This window comes from Heliangelus exortis, chromosome W, assembly GCF_036169615.1.
Source record: "Heliangelus exortis chromosome W, bHelExo1.hap1, whole genome shotgun sequence".
Classification (NCBI taxonomy): Eukaryota; Metazoa; Chordata; class Aves; order Apodiformes; family Trochilidae; genus Heliangelus; species Heliangelus exortis.
The window spans coordinates 5,375,475-5,380,562 of NC_092453.1; positions in this window are offsets into that span (position 1 = coordinate 5,375,475).

The window sequence follows — 5,088 nt, forward strand, 5'->3', positions numbered from 1 at the left end:
TATGAACAAAGCATTGGACAGTCCTGTCTCCATAAGCAGTTCTACAAGGAGTCTGCAAAGATGTATCACGAGCCTGTTCCTTATATACCGTTGCTCCAGTACAAGTCCCATGACTATAGGCATGGGGTACCTTGGACCAGCACTTGAGTTCATCCCACAGAGCCAATTCTGCTGCCCAATGTTGGCTCCTGAGCATTTCCACTCCAGGATTGTTACTTTACTGCAGCATTTCTTATCAGCAAACTTCATTCCCTTACCTGGAGTCCTTCTGTCTCTGGCATCCCAGTTTCCAGCAAAGTTTAAGCCCTTCTTGCAGTTAGGCCTTTTTGCCTTCCATGCCAGATCATTCATAGAATCTCAGAATGGTTTGTGTTGGAAGGGACCATAAAGACCATCTAGTTCCAACCGCCTGCCAAGGGCAGCGACACCTTTCGCTAGACCAGGTTTTTCAAAGCCCAATTGACCTGTCCTTGAATACTTCCAGGGAGGGGGCATCCACAACTCCTCTGGGCAACCTGTTCCAGTGTCTCACCAGACTCACAGGAAAGAATTTCTTCCTAATATCTAATCAAAATCTCCCCTCTTTCAGTTTGGGGCTGTTACCCTTCATCCTGTTGTTGTCCCAAAATCAGTGCATCAGCTGGTGTGCAAAAAGCTGATCCACACAGACAGTCAAGATATTTGCTTTAATATCTAGGTCTGGGCAGAAAAGCCAGGTGGTATTCCACAAAGCTAGCTCACCTTCCCAAAACACAGGGGCTACTTTTATACTCAGAAATATATAAAATCACTCTATAATTATATCCTATCACTTGTATACATGATTGGTTAACTTGTTCTTCGCTTCCATTTAAAATGACATCGCTTTAAAATTTCACCACACACGCTCAAAGGGTAGGGGTTTTTTTGTTAGTAGGAGTCCCTCTAGCCTGTGGGTGGGTATTTTAGTATATTAATAATATGTTACTGAGCTAAGTCAAATTAATGAGTGTTATTTACTTAGCGCTCAAGGCTATAACCATTCTCACACCAACATAAGTTGTGGCAGTACTCTCTTTCATCCATCATGTAGGCCTGTTTCTCCAGGATGAGTTTTTGACTTCTAGGGATTTTTCTCTAATTCTTACAATCTTATTGTTCTGTGAGTTCTGTTTTTATTCTGAGTATCTCTTTGTTCTCTCTAATGTGATTTTCCCAAAATTTTTCTTATTTTAATTAGTAGCCTGCATGAGTTCCCCCCTTTGAGACTTAAATTTATTCATAATCTTCATCATTTAAGTCTCACTCATATTCTTCCTCCTGGGCATATTTTCATCTATCCTTTTCTAATATTGTGATGAATTTTCATATTATACCAAAGCCCATTGTATTTTCTCTTTACTAACTGTGGGAGGAGGCTCATTAGGCTTGAGTAACATGACTGTTCAGAGGGGTTTTTTTGAGAACAGAGCTTCACTATAACATTTAAAAGCACATTTTATAAGTACATATAAACACACAAATGCTAATACCATAATTAGTATCAATCCTGCAGTTCTTCTAAACCAACTACTTAAGTCTGGAAACCAAGAAGTAAGCCAATTCCATGTTTCAGTGAATCCAAGAGAGGTATTGTGTTGTATTGATGTGGTGCCAATTTTTGATAGCGGGGGAAGGGCCCCAAGGGTGCCTCCTGTGAGAAGCTGCTGAAAGCTCCCCTGGCTCCAGACAATCCAGGCCCACTTCTGGCTAATGCTGAGCCCATCAGACACAATGGATGTGCTTCTTCGATTAACATATTCAAGAAGGGGAAATGAATAAGACTTCAAGCAGAGGAGAGGGGGAGGTGAGAGCAATACCTGAGCAGAGATACCAAGGTCAGTGAGCAAGGCGGGGGTCCTGTGCAGAGGTTCCCCTGCAGCCCGTGGAGGATCCTGCACCAGGGGAGATGACTATTCCCGAAGCAGGCCATGAACTTGTGGGTAAGCTGCACTGGAGCAGTTTACTCCTGAGGGACTGTATCTTGTGGGAGGGACTCCCGTAGGAGGGGTTCAATAAGGACTCTCCTGTGGGAGGGACAGTACGTTGGAGCAGGGGAAGACTGTGAGGAATCCTCCCTGAGGAGGAAGGAGCAGCAGAAAATAACATGCAACACACTGACCATAATCCCCATTCCCCGTCCCCCTGCGCCCCTGGGGGAGTGGAGGTAGAGAAATCAGGAGCAAAGTAATTTGGGCCCGGAAAGAAGAGAGGAGTGAGGTAAGGCATTTAAGATACGGTTTTCTTCTCATTTTGTCCTGCTCTGATTTGATTGGTGATAAATTAAAGTGATTTTTCCCGAAGTTGTCTTGTTTTGCCCATGACCATAACTGATGAGTGAACCCTCCCTGTCCTGTCTCGAACCATGAGATTTTAGTTGGATTTTCTCCTCCCTATCTCACAGTGGGGGTAGAGGAAGCGAACGGTCACATGGTCCTTTGTTACCGGCTGGGCCTTAACCACGAGAGGAATCATCCTTTTCTATCTCATGTAAAACTCGGGATTGCAACTACATTTCATTCAGGTCTGTGGATTTTCTTCTACTCTGACCCTCATGTACACAGCAGCTTGTATTTATTACTGTGCATACTCCCCCTTTCAATGCCAAAAGCATATTTAAGGCCACTCTGTCCTGTACAGGGATTTTTGCAAATTGTGAGACCTCCTTTTGGAGTATTACATCAGGAGTCTTATTCTCAATTGTCTCAATCATTGCTGGTGATGTCAGTTATTAATTGAAATAAGTAAAAATCTAATGAAAAATGACATTTGGGGAAAAATCACATAAAAGAGAACAAAAGAGACATGTAGAATAAAAGTAGGGGTCACATAACAGTGAAACAGTAAATATTAGACAAAACTACATTCCAGTTAGAGAAAAACGTAGCCCAAGCAGTCAACAGACCAGACTTGAGACAGGCCTGCAAGACGGGCTGCAGGGCAGCCCTGGGAAAGTCCAGGCTGCACTCCTGGAGTCAGCAGCAGTCAGGAGCTGGAGGAAGGAACACACAGATTCAGGATGGCATGGATCAGGACCACAGGCAAATGAACAGACGGAATCCTTCCAGGATGCCAAAGCAAAAAGGCACAGACGGAGAAGGGGAAGCAGGAAGGAAGAAGAGGTTTGACCCTTGTGATCCCTCAAATTTATACTCGGTATGATGTGTATGTGATGGAATACTCTGGTCAATTTTGGCCATCTATCTTGTCCGTTCCTCCCCAAAGGACAGTTTCAGGTGTGACCTTTTTACTCCTTTCCTTCCGGAGGGTAAAATGATCCTCAGAACTGAGCAGTGTCCTTGGTTCTGCTTACCAGTCTCTAGCAGTAACTATAAACATCGAGCGTTATCAGTCCTAGAAGCAGACACTGTCTGAGAAACTTGCCGTTAATTTCAGCAAGTGCAGCTACTTACAAGAAACTTAGCTGAAAACAAAAGTACAAGACAGAAAAGCACCTTTATCCTGGCCCGAACCAGGACATCCACCCCTTATTCCATACCATTTGCATCATGCTCCAATCATTACTCTCTCTTATCCCTAAACGCATCTATACACAAATTATTACTACCTCTCTGTACTAAAATTCACTAAGTAATTTAGTCTATGATTGCAGATGTTCACCTATTGTAGCAGATTCTTAAAACAAGGAGCAATTGTCACAGTTCACGTCCATGGTTTACAAGTTGCAGGTTGCAGATGTTAACTTCAAGGAAGTTACTGGATGCCAGTCCATGAACCTAGTTCTGGTTTCATCACCACAGAATCATCCTGAAAAAAACCCCACTCACAGAACACTGTTTGTTTATGCAATAATTCACATAACGGTAGTTAATGTGGAATACAAATTCATGACTCCCAAAGATTCCATGCACTACTGATTAAGCTAGACAAGCAAAAATTAGGTATTCTCACCTAATGTTAGATTCCCTTGTGGTACACATTGTACTTCTCCATCTTCCATCATCACCCACCAAGTCTTTCCAGGACCTTGAGCGAAAGCAACCCCACGAATGGGTTTGCCTTTGCCTGAGGCAGGAAAAACCCAAACTGTTTTCGCTAGCAGATTCTTTTCATGCACCACAGGCACTTTGTCCCCATCTAGTGTGTGTAGAAGATCTGATTGAGCAGGACCAGCTCCATTGATGGAACCCCTGGTGTAAACTAACCAGGTAGCTTTTGCCAAGTGCTTGTCCCAGTTTTTAAAAGTTCCACCACCCATTGCCTTTCAGGTAGCTTTTTAACAGTCCATTGTACCTTTCAATTCTACCTGAGGCTGGTGCATGATAGGGGATATGGTATATCCACTCAATACCATGTTCTTTGGCCCAGTTATATATAAGACTATTTATGAAATGAGTTCTATTATAAGATTCAATTCTTTCCAGAGTACCATGTCTCCACAAGACTTGTTTCTCTAGGCCCAGGATGATGTTCTGGGTATGAGGCATAGGATATGTTTCCAGCCATCCTGTACTTGCCCCACCATTGTAAGCACATAGCACTTACCCTGGCAGGTCTGAGGCAGTGTGATCTAGTTGATTTGCCAGGCCTCCCCATACCTATATTTTGACCATCTCCCTTCATACCACAGAGGTTTCAACATTTTAGCTTGCTTAATTGTGGCACATATGTCTCAATCATGGATAACCTATGCAATAGCATCCAAAGTTTAAACCACCCCTCGGTCACGAGCCCATCAGTATGTTCCATCTCTGCCTTGATGACATGAAGTGTCATGGGCCCAGATGGGAGTTCACCTTTATGGTCCCAGTCCAGATCTATTTGGAACACTTGAGCAGCCTCATCTGCTCTTTAGTTGTTTCCATGTTCCTCAGTAGCTCGATATGAAGGTACATGGGCATTTACATGATGCACTTTTACATCAAGTTTCTTTAACCTAGCTGCAATGTCTTTCCACAGTTCAGCAGCCCAGATAGGTTTACCTCTACGTTGCCAGTTGTTTTGTTTCCACTGCTTTAAGCAGCCCCATAAGGCATTTGCTACCATCCATGAATCAGTATAGAGAAAGTCTTGGCCACTTTTCTTGTTCAGCAATGTCCAAAGCCAATT